Genomic DNA, 19,419 nt, shown 5'->3' on the forward strand with positions numbered 1-19,419 from the left:
TAAGTATTAGATTTAATGCAAAGACTTGGAATCAACCCAAATGTCCAACAGTGACAGACTGGATTAAGAAAATGTGGCATATATACACCATGGAATACTATGCAGCCATAAAAAAGGATGAGTTTGCATCCTTTGTAGGGACATGGATGCAGCTGGAAACCATCATTCTTAGCAAACTATCACAAGAAGAGAAAACCAAACACCGCATGTTCTCACTCATAGGTGGGAACTGAACAATGAGCTCACTTGGACTTGGGAAGGGGAACATCACACACTGGGGCCTATCATGGGGAGGGGGGAGAGGGGAGGGATTGCATTGGGGAGTTATACCTGATATAAATGATGAATTGATGGGTGCTGACAAGTTGATGGGTGCAGCACACCAACATGGCAGATGTATACATATGTAACAAACCTGCACGTTATGCACATGTACCCTAGAACTTAAAGTATAATAAAAAAAATTAAAAAAATTTAAAAAAAATAGGAATTCTATGGGTTAAATATATTATAAAATTAAACATCAGAACTAAAACATGTAACGTCCAAATAATAGAAAGGAAAAAATGGGCAAAGAAAGAAAGACAGAAGAAAAGGTGGTGAGAGGAAGAAAAAAGAAACATAAAAGACAGGAAAAATAAAAAGCAAATAATAAAATGGTAGAAATAAATCTAATTGTTTTACTAGTCACAATAAATATACATGAATTACTCAATGACAAGTTATAAATTGTCAAACAATATTTTAAAAGTCCAGACTTAAAAAAAATCCAAGTAAGTTTACTACATATATACTTAAAAGACAGATTCAGAAGATTTAGAGCTAAATGATAAAAGAGAGATAAATGAGGCAAAAACCAAAGAAACCTTGATTTGATCTTTGAAAAACAAACAGGATTTTAAAACAAAAAACATTAATAGGTATCATAATGTAAGGTCCCTACATCATAAAATGTTCAATTTACAACAACTCACTGATAACATAGCCTCAAAATATATGAAGCAAAAATATATAGATTAATGAGACATTGTCAAATCTACCATCATAGTGAGAATATTTAACATACCTATTTCTGTAATTGACGATTTAAGCAAATAAAAAATTAAAGATATGTAAGACTGGGTTGTATAATTAAAAGTTGTTTTAAAGATATACACAGAACATCATGTAATTACAGACAACACATTCTTTTTACACACACGAAGAAAACTTACTGGGTTTTAAAGCTAGCTTCAGTGAATTTAAAAGAATTGGTACCACGCAATCTCTGACTACGATATAAATTAGGCAACTACAGCTACAAGATAACAAAAGAAACTTCAAATGGCCAAATGGAATTTAAAAGGTACTTATCTAAAATATTCATGTCTCAAAGAAGAGACTATAAGGAAAATTATAATTAAAGCTACGTGATCAAAAATAATCATATCAAAACTTGTAAGATGTAGCTAAAAAGTAGTGATAAAAATTTATAGCTTTCAAAACTTACATATGAAGAAAAGCTCAACATTAATGAGCTAAGCATATAAAAGCTTAGAAAATAAATCATAGAAAAAATTCCAAGAAAAAGGAAGAAGTAATAAAATAAGTAAAAATATGAAAAAGACATAAAGCTTTTATGTTGCTGTTTGAACAACTAATAAAGTAGACCAAGTTCTGGAAAAAATAAAACAAAAAGAGAAAGAAAATATACACATATTAATAATAAAAAAGTGGCCATATCAATAGATAATGGAAAGATTTATAAACAGAATAAGAGGATATTATAAACAATTTTATTGATCTTGAATATATATATTCATGTATATACATTTGACCCTTGAACAATGCAGGTTTGAGCTGTCTTGGTCCACTTGTATCTGGATTTTCTTCTATCTCTGCCACCTCAGAGACAGCAACACCAATCCCTCCCCTTCCTCCTCATCCTCAGCCTACTCAGCGTGAAGATGACAAGGAAGACCCTCATGATGATTCACTTTTACTTAATGAATTGGAAATATGTTTCTCTTCCTTATGATTTTCTTAATAACATTCTCGTTTCTCTGGTTAAGAATATAACATATAAAATATGTGTTAATCAACTGCTTACATTACCAGTAAGACTTCCACTCACCAGTAGGCTATTAGTATTGAGTTTTGGAGGACTCAAAAGTTACATACAAATTTTCGATTCTAATGGGGGTCAGTATCCCAACTGCTGCATTCTTCAATGGTCAAATGTATTTTCATATATTGAATAAACATAGACATGTATGTATACTAATACACTCATGTATATGTGAAATTGTTACATATCTTGGAAAATACAATTTACCACTACTGACTCCACAGGGAAACCTAAATAGTTCTATAATCATTAAAATCTTCTGACAAAATACACTCCAAACACAGATGATTTTACAGGTGATTCAAGGAAATATTCAAGGACCAGATAATCCCAATCTTGCACAAATTCTTCCAAAGAATAGCATAAGGGAGAATACTATTCATATTATTTTATGATAATACCAACATCAGAAAAGGATAGTACAGAAAAGTATAATTACATGCCAATCTTAAATCACACATACAAATATAAATATCTAATGTTTACCTTTGTATCTATATCCACATACAGAAGTTACTACATATTTACCAGGAAAGGTTTATTCCAAGAACACAAAATTGGTTTAATATCAGAAATTAAATACTATACTATGTTCTTAATATAAAGGAAAAAAGTATATACATTCTCAACAGCTACAGGAAAACCATTTGAAAAAACATCCATTTATAATAAAAATGCTTACCAAAAGAAGAACAGAACTTTCTTATCATAGGGAAGATGTTTACAAAGTAACTATAGCAAATGCCATTTTTAAGTTGATATAGTGAAATATTTCTCTTTATTATCTTAAGGACAAAACAGATGCCCTTTACTACTTTCATTCAACAGTGTACTGGAGCTCCTAGTCATTGTTATAAGACAGAAAAAAGAAATTAAAGGTATAAGAATTGGAAAGGAATAAACAAAATTATCATTATTTTCAGATGACTGCCTATGTAGCAAATCTGAAAGAAGCTACAGGTAAATTTAGAATTATTAATTTTCAAGTTTGATTGATATATAATATATAAAAGGCAACTGAATTTCTGTATGCCAGCAATAAGCTACAAAATATAACTTTTATAAAAGGAAATACTTACAATAACAGTAAAAATATAACATGCCTAGAAATGTAACAAAAACTGAGCCAAAGGAAAACAATAAAAAATAGTACAAAACATTGAAGATGACATAAATAGTGTCATAAACCATGATCATTGAGGAAGAGAGCCAATGTCTTAGAAGTAATTTCTTCCCAAAATGATTTCTAGACAGCAATGGTTTGAATGTGTCCCTCAAAAAGCAGGTGTTGGAAACTTAATCCCCAATGTAACTGTGTTGAGAGGTGGGCTTAATGAGAGGCCATCAGGCCATGACGGCAGAGTGAATGAATTAATGCCATTACTATGGGAGTGAGTTCATTATAAAAGGTGGCGTTCACCCTCCTTTTACTTTCTTTCGCCCTTTTTCTGCCTTTATGCCATGGAATGACACAGTAAGAAGGCTCCTGCCAGATGCCAGCCAGTCATTCTTGGACTTCCCAGCCTCCAGAACTGTGAGCTGATAAATTTCAGTTCCTTATACATTACTCTCAGGTATTTTGCTACAGTAGCGCAAAACAGACTAAGACACAGAGTTGATCCAATATCAATCAGAATTCCAACAGGTTTATTTGCTTGTTTGTTTCTTGTTTTGGAGAACTTGATAAGTTTATTTAAATATTTATATGGAAGGTCAAAGGTCCAAGTAAAACTAAAATACTCTTAACGAAGAAAAAACAGGTGATAGGACTTTTCCTACCAAATTTCAAGGCTTTTAATAAAACTATAGTGGTTAAAAATTATTAGTATTGAGGCAGAGTTAGACAAATAGAAAATAAGAATGGGCTTAAAACAAATTCATGCTTATATGGAAATCCTGATTCATGCAAATCACTGGTGCTGGGGCAATTGATTATTCATATGGAATAAACAATATAAAAATCGTTTCCATGTGGATTAAGTCTAATTGCCAAAGGCAAAACCATAACACTTTTAGAAAATGATACACTAAAATTAATCTATGATCTTGAGAAAACAATTATCAAACAAGACAAGCTATAAAAGAAAGTACTACTAACTTGAAATTAAATTCAAAACTTAGATTCATTGATAGAGAAAGAAACAGACATAAAGACAGAGAAAAAAAACCTCAAAAGCAATTTGGAAAGATGTCTGTGGCATATATAGCTAACAATTATTGTTTAGTACCCAGATTATATAAAGAAAGCATTCCAATGAGTCAACAAAAAAGGTAACAATCCAATATGAAAATGAATACGAGACAGGAATCAGAATTTCACAAAGAGCACAAAAACTGATCAACATATAAAAAGACAGCCAATCTCATTAGTTATGGGAAAATGCCAATTAAAACCACAGTGAAATGTTATTTCATACCTGCCAGACTGACAAAAAATGAAATTTTACAAGACCAAGCTATGGCAAGTATGTAGAGCAACAAACGTTCATCCACTGCTGGAGGGAGTGAAAACTGGTTTAACACTTTGGAAACAGTTTAGAAATGACCTAATAAAATTGAATATACATAAATCTTATAATTCAGCAATTCTACTCCCAGCTGTATACTCTAGAGAAGCTCCCACACAAGTGTACTTGAATATTAGAGGACGTGGGCAGGCTTTAAAGTGGCCCCGATAATCCCTGCCTCCACGTGTTCATGTCCTTGTATCACCCCCCTTCCCTTCAGTGTCAGATGGATCTAGGGACTCACTTCTAATGGATAAAAAATGGCAAAAATAATGGAATGTCGCTTCTAAGGTTACAAAAAGAATCTGACTTCTGTCTTCTCTTTTTCTCTGTGAGAGCCTTCACTCTGGGGGGAGTAAGCTCACTGCCATGTTGCAACCATTCTTTATACAGAGGCCCATGTGGCAAAGAACTGATGTATCCAGCCAGGGTCAGTGAGGCCAATCGGCAGCCAGCAATCACGTGAGTAAGCCTGGGAGAGGTCCTCGACCTACACCTAGCCTTGAGATGACTGAGGCCCAGTCAATACCTTGATTGTTGATACAGCCTGTGAGAGACCCTGAGTCAGAGACTCCCAGCTAAGCTCCTCCTGGATTCCTGATCACAGAAACTGTAAGATAGGAGGTAACATGATTTATTTTGCTTGTTCGCTTTGGTTTGAAGCTGCTAGGTGTTGGGGTAATTTGTTACATAGCTTATAGATAAATCATACACCTCCAAAACTAGAAACAATCCAATGTCCATCAGCAGTAGAATGGATAAATTATGTACATTTACACCATAAACGACGAAAATGGAAGGAAGCATGAAAGATGAATCTATAAAACTTAGGAATACGTACAGGATAATGTCATTGATATAAAAGTACAAAACTGAGAAAGCCAACACATATGTTTTAGGAATACACACACAAATACGGTAAAACTAAAAAGAAAAGCAAGGGAATCATTAAGATAAAAATCACGAAAGATGTCACATCTCAGAGAAGGGAGGAGAATTGGCATCAGTTTGGACTCATGGGCTTCTAAGGTACTGTGGCACCCTATTTCTTGACCCAAGGAGATAGTCAGGCATTCGTTTCGTTATTTTTTAGACCATTCTGAGATGTTTTACGTACTTTTTATTAAACATTTTAAAAACCAAGTATTGAAACCAATTCATCAACAAATCTGGCGGATGAAAGTGATGGACCGATGGTTGGCTGGTCAGCTAGACAGACACATTATGTCCTTTATGTCTAGTTCGAGCTGTACTTCTTCTAAATTTCCATGATTATCCAACTCGCAAAGATCTTTTTCTCCTGTACTCAAGGCCTTCTTCCGTTGCAGGTTGGGCCAAACCAGCGGCCAGCTCTCGGCTGTTTACCAGCGAACTGTATCATCCAGCACTTGCTGCTTCAGGCCAAATGCATTCTGGACTAACATTCAGCCTGAATCCCCGCGCGGCTCTCACCGCAACCCCTCCCCAGGTCCCTTCCCCCACTACAAACCCACACCGAGCCCGTGGGCGCCTAGAGCACTGGGGTGGATGAGAACTTCCACCTGGGCTTAACAGAAACAAGCTAGCCTAGAAGAATGCAAGCCCCCAGCAGGCGAGATCAGATCGCCTCGAGGGTTCCCGCTAGCTCAGATCTAGATCTTACTGGCTCCTTGCAGGGCAAAAAACACATCCTACGAAAATAGGGAGGGTCATCGCCTCCCGCCCAGCAGAGGGCATAACAATGCGGCGAGAATGAAATAGGGACCGAGCTGCAGAGAAAAATCATCAACGGGGTAGAGACGAAGGAAGGGATCCTCGGTGGAACGGCTCTATCACCTGGGGGAGCGCGGAGAGGCCGCAGTCTACGCCCGGCCCTCCCCAGACGCTCAGCATCGCACCCCGCGCACCGCTCCCCGCCCCGGACACTAACCCGGAGCCCAGGCCTCGGTCACCGCGGGCCTCTCCCGGTCCAGAGTCTACGCTGAACCCCACTCACTGTTTGCCCCGCTGTTCCCTGCAGCGCGGGTTCGGGGCAGTAGGAACCTGCTAGGAGCGGGACGCGGTTGTTCCCAGGAGGAAGCAGCTTCTCTGCCCAGGAGGCACAGAACGGCGGGCTCGAGACTGCAGGATGTGGAAAACCGTAGGCGGAGACTGCGGGGGCGGGGGGTGGCGAGGAGGTGCCGTCCCGGGAGCTGATTGATCGACGCGGACGGGGGCGGGGCTTGGGCGTTGCCGCCCCACCCCTAGACATCAGAGGCCCTGCCCCCAGATGTGACTCCGAATCCAGGATGCAGGCCTAGGCGCCCGCCGAGGAATATAAGGAGTAAATTGTTGAAAACAAAGCAAAAATGAGGCTATTTCTGAACAAGTGAGGGCCTTGATAAATAGCGAGAGATGTTTATATAAAATAATACACGACTGTTTTTAAGGACGAGTAAAATCTATCGGTTCTAGATATATTTTTTAATTAAAAAAGCAAGTTGTATTAAAATGGAGAGTAGCATCTCTTTCTTTCTTTCTCTTCTTCTTTCTTAATTTCCTTTTTTTTTTTTTCTTCGGGGTCTGGGTCTGGTTCTGCCACCCAGGCTGGAGTGCAGTGGTGCAGTCATAGCTCACTGCAGCCTCAACCTCCCAGGCTCAAGCAATCCTTCCATCTCCTCAGTGGCTGGGACCACAAGTGCTCCACCACTGCGCCCAGCTAAATTTTTGATTTTTTGTTAGAGACGGGGTTTTACTTTGTTGCCCAGGCTGGTCTCGAACGCCAGGGCTCAAGTGATCCTCCCGCCTCAGCATCCCAAAGTACTGGGATAGCAGGCCTGAGCCACCACACCAGCTTTAGCATTACATTCTTGTATGAAGAAGACATGCTGCATGTGCTTATGTAAGAGGCAGGGCTAATGGTGGAGAAATTGTCTGTTGATTCTTACTTTCACAACCACTGAATTGTTTTTTTAAAAATCACATACATTGTTTTTATAAGTTTAATAAAACAGTAAGGCATTGAGAAAGTTACTAACCAATCAATGGATGACAGATATTGGGCATGAGGGAGGAAACAAAGAAAGGAGTAGCAGGGAAAAAGCCTGGACTTTGAAGCCACCACATCCCCTGCTTAAAAGCTGGGGTGTATATTCATTATTAAGGCTGCTGTGATAAATCACCACACATTTAGTGGCTTAAAACAACACAGATTTACTACATCTTCCAGGACTATAGGTCAGAAGTCCAGCACAGGTCTTACTGGACTATCATCCTGGTGTAGGCAGGGATGCATTTCTCTCTGCAGCATCTAGGGGCATATCTATTTTCCTTGCTTTTTCCAGCTTCCAGAGGCTGCCTGCATTCCCTGGCTTGCACCCCTTTCCTTCATCTTCACAGTCAGCAATTTCATGGCTCCAGCCTCTGCTTCTGTGTCACATCTCCTTCTCCGAGTCTCCTGCTTCCCTCTTTCACTTTGAAAGACCCTGTGATTACATTGGACCTATCCATTAATCTAGATAATTTCCCATCTCAAGGTCAGCTAATCAGCAGCCTTCATTCTGTCTGCAACCTTAATTCTCCCTTGCCATGCAGCATTGCATATCACAAGTTCTGGGAATTAGGATCTGGACATCGTATTAATCCATTTTCATGCTGCCGATAAAGACATTTCTGAGACTGGGTGATTTACAAAAGAAAGAGGTTTAATTGGACTCACAGTTCCACGTGGCTGGGGAGGCCTCACAATCATGGCAGAAGGCAAGGAGGAGCAAGTCACATCTTACACGGATGGCAGCAGGCAAAGAGACAGCTTATGCAGAGAAACTCCTATTTTTAAAACCATCAGATCTCCTGCGACCTCTCCACTATCATGAGAAGGCATGGGAAAGATCCGCCCCCTTGATTCAATCATCTCCCACCAGGTCCCTCCCATAACACATGGGAATTATGGGAGCTACAAGATGAGATTTGGGTGGGGGCACAGAGCCAAACCATATCAACATCTTTAGGGAGCCATTTTCCTGCCTATCGCAGAGGGCTTGTTAACTTCTGTCTTAGTGTTTTCATCTGTAACATTGGGGATAGTGATTGTCTCTACTTCATGGAATTTTTATGAGGATTAAATGACTTAATACAGATAAAGCTCTTAAAGTAGTGTCTGGCACATGGAAAACCCTATGTGAGTGTTCACCATAACCAGAGAATGGACAGATCCTTCCAGACTTCTTCCACGATTTCCTTGGCCCTTGCCTCCTTTGCTCTTAAAATCTCCAAGCTGTGTGTTCTCTCCTCATTTCCCTGCAAATCTAGTCTCCTTCAAAACTACACAGGCCTGGCCTGAGATTGGAGGACAGACATCGATAGGAGTTTACTCCTAAAAGATTTCTAGATGTGAACACACCCAGCTACTAGCACAGAGGCGTAGTTTATGACTACTATGGTGAAAGGAAAAGCCAGCGTCTGGGTGTATTTGTGCAGTTAAATGGGGTGTGGGGGGGAAACTGTGGGGGCAGGTGGATGTTTGGGGATTGTAGACTGAGTGTTTCTAAAAGACCAGGATTGCTTGCAGTTACCTCTCTTTCTCATTCTCTCATTTCTCATTCTCTCTGCCAAGACAGCTGCACTTCTCTTTTGCCAGATCCCTCCTCCCCTCAGAAGCTGATAGTCAACAGGACATAAGCCTGCCCACCCCCACACTCTCTCCAGGCACACAAGCAAAACCACCATTTTTGGTTGCTGTTGTTTTTGCTGTGCAATTGGTCATAGAATTTCAGAGCTAAAACATCTCATCCACTCTCCTCCTTTATATTACAGAAAAAGGAACAGTGAAATGCAAACAGCAGAAGGGGTTTACAGCAGGTAGAGATGGAGCATGACCTTGGAATTCAGTTGCCAGCGCTCTTGCAGTACAAAGTCCTTGAGGTTGAGATCACTGGCTAGTCCTCTCGGTGCCTCATGTTTCTGTGTGTGTGTGTGTGTGTGTGTGTATGTGTGTGTGTGTTTATGTTTTAGGGGCTGGCAGGACATGGGGCCAGTGTAGCAGAGAAAACCCCTTCACCAGCAAGTACACCAAGACTCCCGGACCTGGGCCGTTGTGAGGTCTGGGCTAGCTGAAGCCAGGAGTTTCCATTTCACTTGCCTCCTCCCACTACTGGCCACCCCTCGGTTCCTCCACCCCTCACCCACCACTCCCCCACCCATTCCTCTCCTTCTCAGACTTGCTCTTTGCAGACTGGCTGGGAGCCTGGGAGGAAAGGAGGAGAGAGGGGAGCCCCGCCAGACTGCAAGCAGAGTGCTGACAGCCCCTAGGAGTTTAGGATGACCTTTCTTACACATCATTGCATGTGTTACAGCCCTGAAGAGCAGCAGTCTTTTTGGTGGCTAATAAGTGCAGTACTAGACAACAAGGCACGTGGTCTGTTGGTAAGAGTTTCTGCCCACGATGCTCTCTACCTGTAAGGAACTAAATTATCTCGGGGATGAAAGTGAACAATATAGAAGAGAGAAGATGGACAGAAAGACCCAAGCGAAATGAGCATTAAAAGGGAAGCAGGGTTTAGAATTGAGGGAGGCCTGTGAGATTGGGGCAGAAAGGCAAAACAGGTCAAACAGGCTCATAAGGGAAGTGGAAGGGTTTTGATTTTGAGAAAGGTGCTGTAGGGAGGAGAGACACAGCGGTGGGGGTGAAGGAACCCACAGTGCAGGGAGAAGATCTTATTTATATGAGAGTGAGGTCACTGCGGGGAGAGAGAGAGAGACAGAGAAAGAGAGAGAGAGAGAGACAGAGAAAGGGGGGGGAGAGAGAGAGAGAGAGAGCCCATCTGATTCCCTTCCTTCTGGCTTGACTGGAAGCTGGAAAGGGTGGATGGAGAGGGTTGGTGCTGAATTCTGAAACCAGTCCTTGGTGACGTGGCCTGCGAATTGCTCTCAGCTTTATGAAATTTGTAGTCTTGTCTTTAGTTTAGGATGTCTAAACCTGAACCAGTTCTCGAAAACATGGCAACGTAAACCTCTCCATTTCCCAACTTCCCTGCCACCTCTCAGTCCGGTAGCTAGGATTTGTAATTCCTTGCCTCAGGTACTTTTCCAATGCAGAAAGCAAAGCGTCAGGGCCACTTCATGGATGTGTGACCACTGCAGTCCCATGGATCCCCACACTCAGGAGAGCCTCACCCTTGGAATTCTTAATTCTCTGGTTTAATGCTCTGTTGTCTCCACCTTGGAATTCTTAATATGTTTTGAACAAGAGGCCCCACATTTTCATTTTGCACCATGCCCCCAAATTATGTAGCTGCTTCTGCAAAGCATCCTGAAGCAGTCAGTCTTTAGTGAAAGCCTGAGCCACTGGACAGATTCCCAAAGGTGCTTAGACAGTGAGGTGAGGGTGGGAGGGCCTTGGAAAAGCACCAAAGCCAAGAGGAGAGAATGCAGAGACCTGGGGTAGGACCTGTGGACCCTAGAAGAGCAGTGAAGGGCTGACCTATGCATGTGTTATTGTGGTACCCTAAGGAGCTGGCCAGACTCCAGAGGGGATGCCCAGGACCCCGTCAATGACTATGACAGAATTTTCTGTTACATCAAGGGGATAGGAACTCAATGTCCGCTTTGAGTTGACTGAATAAAAACAAAATCATTTTTGTTTTACATACATGAAATTTTCAGCTGAGACTGATACTTGCCTCATGTGCAAGCAGAAAAATGTTTTCCAAATTTACTTATAGTAGAGGTCCCAGATCAGCAGCCCATAGGCTAGGCTTGGTCCCCAAGGGTCTGTTTAGGGGAATTGGATAGTCCTCTAAATCTTTTCACTAATTTCCAACATTTAAGGAATCAGGAGTTTTTACAGAAGGAGCAGACTCCCAGCTTCTCTTGAATAATTTGGAAACAGAGCATCAGAGGGCCTGCATTCCCCAGGCACGACAATCTAAAGCCCCCCTTTGGAAGGGTGTTCTGTTGGCTAGACTGCCCTTACCTTCCCAACATCCTGTACCAGGCCCGCTTTGCCCCTTCACATTACTGCCTGACCTTTGTAGGCAGTGGGACTTGTAATCAGGTCCTGAATGTTTCCCAACCATGCCCTTTCACTGCGTAGTACTCCCATGGGTGGGTGAAAGGGATTCCCGCAGTGTTGCAACCTGAATAGGGAAAGCAGATACAGCCTCGCAAGGTGACCCGACAGGCTCCAGAAGAAAAGTTTCACTAGAATTCAGTAAGGAAACCAAAGAATTGCTCAGGTAAGTGGTTCTCCGCAATATGAACATTTGAAATACTATTAAGTGTTCTGTTTGGGGGTTTTCTCCACATGATTGGGGGATATCCCATTAAGGAACGGTACCCATGAATGGTGGAAACTGTGAGTGCTGCTGGGTTATTTTTGGGTTTCTGAGAAGACACTGGTGGAGGTAGGAAGACATTTCTACACTTGAAGGATAATATTCTGACTTTTTCGGGGCTACTCATTACCTAAGGCCACTATTTGAAGATAGGATGATATCAGTTGGAATTCTTAGTGTTTTGTAAACTTCTTTCCTTTGTACAGTTTCTCAGAGTGGGCCCTTTGGCAGAATGAGTGGGGGATAGTGTTTAAGCATCATTCCAAGATGAACCTGGCTCTTATTTTTATGGAGGCAGATTTTGCAACCAAATAGTCTAGCTTCAAATATACATTCTGGTATAAGATGTAGTGTGAAGAAAGCCTAGCACATAGTAAATGCTCAGCAAATGCCATTGTATTTTCTTTTTCTTTCTTTCTTTTTTTTCTTTTGTTGTTGTTTTTTTGATTTTTTTTGAGATGGAGTCTTGCTCTGCGGCCAGGCTGGAATGCAGTGGTGCAATCTTGACTTACTGCAACCTCCGCCTCCCGGGTTCAAGCAATTTTCCTGCCTTAGCCTCCTGAGTAGCTGGGACTATAGGCACGCACCACCATGCCCAGCTAAGTTTTTTGTACTTTTAGTAGTGACAGGTTTCACCACGTTGGCCAGGATGGTCTTAATCTTCTGACCTCATGATCTGCCTGCTTTGGCCTCCCTAAGTGCTGGGATTACAGTTGTTAACCACTGTGCCCTGCCTGAATTTTCTATTAAATTATATTCACTGCTCAAAGTTTATGGAATGAGGTTGTGTCCCATTCCTACTTTGGTTTATGCTACAAAATTCTTTATGTTTTTAAAACTTTATTTAAATTTATTGTATGACATATTGATAGCAAATCTATTTTTCTGGCATCTTTATTTGGCAATTTCTGCCTTTGCCTTCTAGCAGAAGTAAACATTTATGCTAGCCAACTCATTCCTGGAAAGATTTCACCAATTTTCTTTGACAGATTTCTCAAGCAGTCATAATTTTTACGCTATCTAATGGAAACATTTATAAGTTTTTTTTCTGGTCACTGAAATATATAGCCTCTGTACCGTAAACCTGCAGCCCCTTTCTCCTGCCTCACCTCAATCCCATTTAAGAAATTCAAATAGGGTGGTTTGGAGAAAGGAAAAAATGCCCTAACATCCTCCTAAAGGAAAAACAAAAACCAATCTATTTTAAAGCAGGATATTAAAAATGTCTTAACAACTCTGATTCAAGCCTGGGGTACTCCTCTGTCTGGAAAACAGCAGGTTCTTTTGACATTGATTATAAAAAGCATCCTAGTTTAGCATACTTTAAAATGTGGAAAAAACGAACTACTCTTTTTTTAGAAATACATGAAAAAATAGTGAACAAAGGAGTATGTAAAAGGGCATTATAAGGATGCAATCAACACCATTTAAATTGTCCAAACGCTACAGGAGTTTAAAGTGCAGAGAACATTTTATTCCCTGAACCGTGTGAGAACGCGTTGCTAAAATAGTGCCACAAATCACCCCTGAATATCAAGAAGGTTCTCCTATATAAGCTTCATATAATCATCACAATCAGAAAAGCTATCATTGATACATCACTACTTTCTAATCTCCATACCCTATTTGAATTTTGCCAGTTATCTCAATAGTGGCGCTAATAGCAATAGGATCTAGTCTGGAGTTGTGTGTTCCATTTGGCTGTCATGTTTCTTTAACCTTCAGTTTGGAATAGTTCCTCAGTCTTTCTTTGACTTTTATGACTGACGCTTTTGAAGACTACAGGACAATTATTTTATATTTCCTTGTTTTGGATCTTCCTGGTGTTTCCTTATGATTAGTTTCAGGTTATGCATTTTAACAAAATCATCACTTCTGTGAAGCTGAGCTCTTCATTCTGTGAGATGTCACATGATCTCAATTTATCCAATTACTAATGATGCTCATGATCATTACCTGATTAAGGGGATTTCTTCCGAGCTTTTGTATAATATAGTTAATTTAGTGTATCCTACCTTACAGCCCCAACTAGTCACTTTTTCCAACTGTGGCACCAATGGCATCATTAAGGCCACTAATTTGGCATTATTTGTATTTGTACAAATACATAAGACTTTTTATTTAATTATTGAGAACATCTCTTTTTTTTTGATATGCAGTATCACTTGTTCCCAATATAAACATAGGAACACCATACCACTGGTTTCCACCATCTTACTTTTAATATACACATTAATGTACAGAAAGTTTATTTATATTTTCAGGTCTGTGCAATCTCTTGTGTGGAAGACTGACCAAAGAATTCCTTTTATTTTGTATAGAAACAAACTTAAGTATATAAATATGTGTATTTATGTATATATACAAAATCAAGTATATACAAATCAAGTACATACATATATGTACTAAAATTATTTGTCTAAATATTAGGTTGTTGGAAAATTAAATATAAAGTACAATTTTGATTTTCAAATGAGAAGTTGAAGGGAAGGTCAGGAGGGGGTGAAGTGGGAAAATTATACTGAAGAGGGAGGGCTATGTCCTCCTCCACCATCAGGAGTCGTGCCTGTCCCTGGGTCTGTGTGCCAAGAATGAGAGTTGGGTGGGGTGTCCCTGCCTCCTGTCTCCTGACACAGGGAGCCAGTGGGTGAATGAGCTCAGCTCTAAGGGTCATGTAGTAAGAAGAGCAAGATGAAAGACCGAGAACTTGGGGAAAGCAGCCTGTGCTCTGTTATTAACTCTTGTGTAATGCTGAGCAATCTTTTTTCTTCTTGGGACCTTAGTTTTCATGCTGTGGAAATGAGAAGAGAGGAATCCCTTTCAACACTGCACAATAAAAAAGGAATAGGTCAGGACTGTAAAATTCTGAGATGAGAAAAACAGAAGCATAAACGTCAAGGACACTTTTGTCCGCCTTGGGCTTACAGAACATCTAACCCATAGACATACCTTCCTGTGTTTCACACATTTCCAAAGGTTCCACCGCACACAACCTTTAGGACTGCTTTCCAAGGAACTGTCCCTCGGTCCCCATTGTCTTTGCAGCCTTTTAAACTAAATACGTTATATTTCAGAAACTCCTAGGGGTAAAGGCACCCTCTTTGCTACTAATGTTGTAGTTCACATGTGCTTAGAGCGAGATTTACCTTCACAGAAGTGGTGAGGAGACAGACAAACAGCCTGGAGATTAAAAAAGTAGGAAAAGAGCGTGAAAATCAGAATTATTGTTCATAGACGTCTCCATCTTTCTTTCTGGGCTTGACTGGAGGTTGGAGGGGGCTGGAGTTTTGCTGTGGAGCTTCCCCATGATTCAGTGAGGTTCATTTATAGAGACAACTTATGGGACTTCTGTGCTTAGGAAATTTATAGAGCTGTGTGGAAAGAAATTACAAAACCATTTAGAAATAGTGTACTCTTGTGAAAATGCTTTATTATTACTATTATTATTATTAATGAAGTTCTTTCTTAGGCATTGGTTCTGATACAGCCTTCTTATTGAAGTACTATCAGAGACATTCTGCATCTTGGGAGATTACTAGTTCCAACAGATTTATTAAAATTATCGCCAAGTGGCCATCTGGTAAAGTGGCATAAAGGAGAAGAAAAGAGGTTCTTATGTATTAAATTAACTAAATGAGTATGATTGTAAAAGCTGCACTGCCTTCCAGGAATGGAAAGAATTAGTCGTGGGCTCGGGCTTTGCAACTACTTGCCCACAGAGCATCTCTTTCTGTTTCAGGTGGGTGGGGCAAGGAGAAAATATTTCCTTTAGGCAAAGTAGCTAAAAAACACAAACTAAATCTGTTCTTTCAATGAGTTTTCAAATTCTAAGCAAGAAGAATAGACTCTTGCAGTAGCAGAAGGCAGGCAAGCAGATTAGAAAGACTTTTAGAGAGATTGTGAGGATCAGAAAACCTCCAAACAGCTTCTCTAACGATCCATGTGGTTTACTGTGCTCCATGGACCTTCTCTCACCGTAGTGCAAATTAGGGGCTTGGATTGGGGGCTGAGGTTGAGGTAAGGTTGATGCCTTTAAATTCGAAAGATTATTTGAAAGCCTCTTCCCGGGGCAGGAGATTAAATGAATAGCTAAAGAAGAAATAAAGAAACAAACCAAAAATTAAGGCCTAATGTTAATTTTTTTTCCATTAAGAATTTTAACAGAAAGAAATAAAGATAAAAATAAATATCCCATTGTTACAAGGTCCAAAGAAAGATTTACTTCTCGCTTTTCAAATTTCTATTTTTAAAACATAGCTGCAAATTGTGTTTATTTGTGCAGCAACTTAAAAAACGTTTTCCTTTTGAAATAATGATAGATTTGTAAGAAGTTGCAGAAAAATGTACAGGGAATTCCTAGGCACCTTTTACTTTGTTTTCTGTCATGGTAACATTTTGCATAATTATAGTACAATAGCACAAGCAGGAAATAGATCATCCAAATAATCTACAGAGCTTATTCAGATTTTACCACTTTTATATGCATTTGTTTGTATGTATGCATATATAGTTACATGTGACTTTATCATGTGTTTAGATTTGTATACCCATCACAATCTAGGTACAGAACTATTCCATTACCACAAGGCTCCCTTGTGCTACCTCTCTATAGCCATATAGACCCCTAACGACATATAATTTTTGCACACTTTCTATGTACCAAGCACTGTTCTAGATAGTAGGAATGCATCACTAAGCAAGTAAAAGTCTATTGAGTCTCTATTGAGAAGACACAAAAAATAAGCAATTCCAAAAACTGAATATATAATATGTATTAGATGATGAGTTCTATAGATAAAAATACATTTTAAAAATTGGTATTATTTCTTGACAAGCTTATAGATTTAGGCGCTAGACTAAGAATTCAACATGCATAGCTGTTTTGTTTTTCTTCGCAGAAATCTGATGAGGGAGATATATTTTCTGCATTTTGCTTATGAACAAAATAAGATGTATAAAGATTAAATGATTTAATCTGAAATCACAAGGCTGCAAGATGAATGAGTAAAATATGGAAGTTTATAATGTGTTTTTTAAAACATCCTAGCATAAGCTTTCTTTCATGTTATTAACAGCTCTTTTAAAACGTTATTTAAATTTCTATGTAATAGTTTTTGGTGGATATCCAAGACATGAGCTATGCTAAGCAATGTTTTACAAAGCAATTCTTGTCTTGTGGATTATAGTAGCGCCTGTGGTGCTGTTTTGTATGTTCCACAGTTACCAACCTTTCATTTATTCAGGATAGGGCACGTGGGATTAGTGCTGGCCAATGGGCTGTGAGTAAAATTATGTGGTTCACTTCCGGTCAGAAGCAATAAAGGTATGAGTTTGTCGTATTCTCTTCCCCTGCCACAAGTGCCTGTAAAAGCCATGTATTGAGATAGAATCTCACAATGGAGCAAGTATGGATCTCTGATCAGTGGATGAAAAAATGCCCCTTGGCTTGAATTTTTGTATAAGGAAGAAATAAACTTCTGTGTGCAAAGCCATGGTGATGTTTATTTTCACAGTAGTAGCCTTGAGTTCAGTTTTTTGGACCCTTACATATAATATTGCATTGAAAAATCATTCTGGATTAAATATTTTTTCTGTTTGAGATTATTTTCTTGGTATATGACTAGAAGTGGACCTAATGGCTCAAAGTTTCTGAGGCTTACTTCCAAGTTATTTTCCAAAGTGTTGTTTCTATTAAAAATTCATTGAGTGTCATTTCTCACTAGACTATCAAGAGCATTAATTACTAAGATCAAAATGATATATACAGGCACATGAAAGAGACAAAGAAATATCATTGTTGATTTGATTCATACTCATTTCATTATTAGTGAAGTTGACCTTGTTTTCATAAATTTATTTTTTAATAGCTTTATTGAGGTGTAACTGACCTACAGTAAACAACACATATTAACAGTGTAAAACTTGATAAGTTTTGGTATCTGTATATGCCAGTGGAAACATTACTACAATCAAGATAATGAACATTTGGAGGTGATCTCCAAGTTCCCTATGCTCATTTACAATCCCTCTCTTCTACTCATCTCTGACTTAAAAGATGTGGCTCCACTATCTTTGGCTTGCATTGTTTAGGATAAGAAGTCAGATTTCATCATTATTTTTGTACTTTTGTATGTATATTTTTTCCCTCTGACAATTTTTAAGGTTTTCTCTTTATTACTGATTTTAAGCAATTTAATTATTATATGTCTTAGTATAGTTTTATGTGTGTGTGTGTGTGTGTGTGTATTTGGGGATCACCAAGATTCTTTGACCTTTGGATTTATAGTTTTCATCAAATTTGGTAATTGAGGGGGAATTCTTTCTCCAAATATTTTTCCAATTACATGTAAATTAGGTAGATTAAGTTTCTCATATTTTATATATGCTCAGTTAGATTTTTGCTCTTTTTCCTCTTTGTATTTCGTTTTGAATAGTTCTTATTGCTGTGTCACCAACTTCACTAATTTTTTTTACAATGCATAATCCTGCTGTTAATTCCATCCAGTTGTGTTTTTCTTTCAGGGACTGTATTTTTTCATGTCTAGAAGTTTGTTTTGGTTCTTTAAAAATATTTTCCATGACTTTAATCTTTTAAACATATGATTGCAGTTATAATAATTGCTTTGATGTTTTTGACTGCTAGCTCAAATGCCTACACCAGATTTGGGTCTTCTTTTAATCTTAATTTTTTTTTTGGGATGGAATCTCAAACTATGTTGCTCAGGCTGGAGGGTTGTGGCTACTTCACAGGTGAGATCATACCACACTACATCCTCAAACTCCTGGGCTCAAGCAACCGCTCACTTCAGCCTACCAAGTGGGTCTTTCTTGACTGATAAAGTTTCCTTCTTAAAATTGGTCATATTTCCCTGCTCCTTTGTATACATGGTTGATAGTCATTGTGAGTTTTTGTCATTTTGAGTACTAAGTATTTTTGTATTCCTCTAAATATTTATGAACTTTGTTCTGGGATTCAGTTAGATTACCTGGAATTAGTTTGATTCTTTTGGGTCTTGCTTTTCGAATTTGTTAGGTAGGATGAGAGCAGCATTTACTCTAGAGTTAATTATTCACCACTGCTGAGGCAAGAAGCTCTAAGTACTCTATGCAAAGGCTTATAAATTAGCAGGGTTTTTTCTTCTGGTCTGATTGATGGGACTAAGCATTGCTCCTGGCCCATTGTAGCACTGGGTTTTGTTCCTTTTAACCCTTACAAGTAGTTATTTTCTGGTCTCAAGTATTTTATAATGATGTATAACAGCCAAAATTCTCTTGAAAAAGAATTACAATTTCGGAGGATTTGCACTATTTGCTTCTAAGCCTTTCTATAAAGCTACAGTAATTAAGAAAGTGTGGTTTTTTTATTTTTTTATTTTTATTTTTATTTTTACTTTTTTTTGAGTTTTTGAGACGGAGTCTCGCTCTGTCGCCCAGGCTGGAGTGCAGTGGCCGGATCTCAGCTCACTGCAAGCTCCGCCTCCCGGGTTTACGCCATTCTCCTGTCTCAGCCTCC

General features: G+C 39.2%; 1 protein-coding gene across 3 annotated transcripts in view; it reads right to left on the minus strand.

Moving 5' to 3' along the window:
* Nucleotides 1–6,742, minus strand: part of TCAF1 (TRPM8 channel associated factor 1) — a 58,841-nt gene extending 52,099 nt beyond the window's left edge. For 2 of the 3 annotated variants that reach the window (XM_023191039.1, XM_023191040.1), the window contains exon 1: nt 6,590–6,742. The gene's annotated coding sequence lies outside the window, so the exon portion shown is untranslated. Of the gene's footprint in view, nt 1–6,523 lie in introns of all 3 variants that reach the window. The other variant, XM_023191038.1, reaches the window with a different exon arrangement.
* Between the last annotated feature and the right edge of the window lie 12,677 nt (nt 6,743–19,419).

Source organism: Piliocolobus tephrosceles, chromosome 8 (assembly GCF_002776525.5).
Source record: "Piliocolobus tephrosceles isolate RC106 chromosome 8, ASM277652v3, whole genome shotgun sequence".
In the NCBI taxonomy this organism is placed as follows: domain Eukaryota; kingdom Metazoa; phylum Chordata; class Mammalia; order Primates; family Cercopithecidae; genus Piliocolobus; species Piliocolobus tephrosceles.